Here is a 500-nt window from a genome sequence, read left to right as displayed (position 1 = left end):
AAGAGTACTAACGATTCATAATAATATATTATATGATAATGATATGATCATAATATAATATGACTACCACGTGTGTCGGAATATAGGTAAATTAAATTGTAATCGTTTGTTAAAATTGATATACGTTGTCTTATTTTGTCAAGCTACAAATGTACATACTATTGATTATACTGTTTGGTAACTATATTTCATCAACCAACAAAACAAAAAAGGCGTAACTGAAACGATACACGATCACGACGACACAAGTTAGCGTATATTAGCAGCATTTTATGATCATGAAGGAGGACCCAATATAAGAACAAGATTGCGTAGTTAACGTTGTGAAAAACTAAATAAAGAAGAATTTTTTAAAAAGTTTTGACACATATATAAATTCAGGAATTTTATTTATAACTATAATGTAATACTGAAGATGGTCAAGTTAATGACCGAAACGTTTATTGATTAGTTATGATAATGATATGAATAAATTATTTATTTTATAATAATTTATTACA

This window comes from Cyphomyrmex costatus, unplaced genomic scaffold (assembly GCF_001594065.2).
Source record: "Cyphomyrmex costatus isolate MS0001 unplaced genomic scaffold, Ccosl1.0 scaffold1636, whole genome shotgun sequence".
NCBI lineage: Eukaryota > Metazoa > Arthropoda > Insecta > Hymenoptera > Formicidae > Cyphomyrmex > Cyphomyrmex costatus.
The sequence above is the reverse complement of the archived record's forward strand: the minus strand, read 5'-3'. Positions refer to the sequence as shown.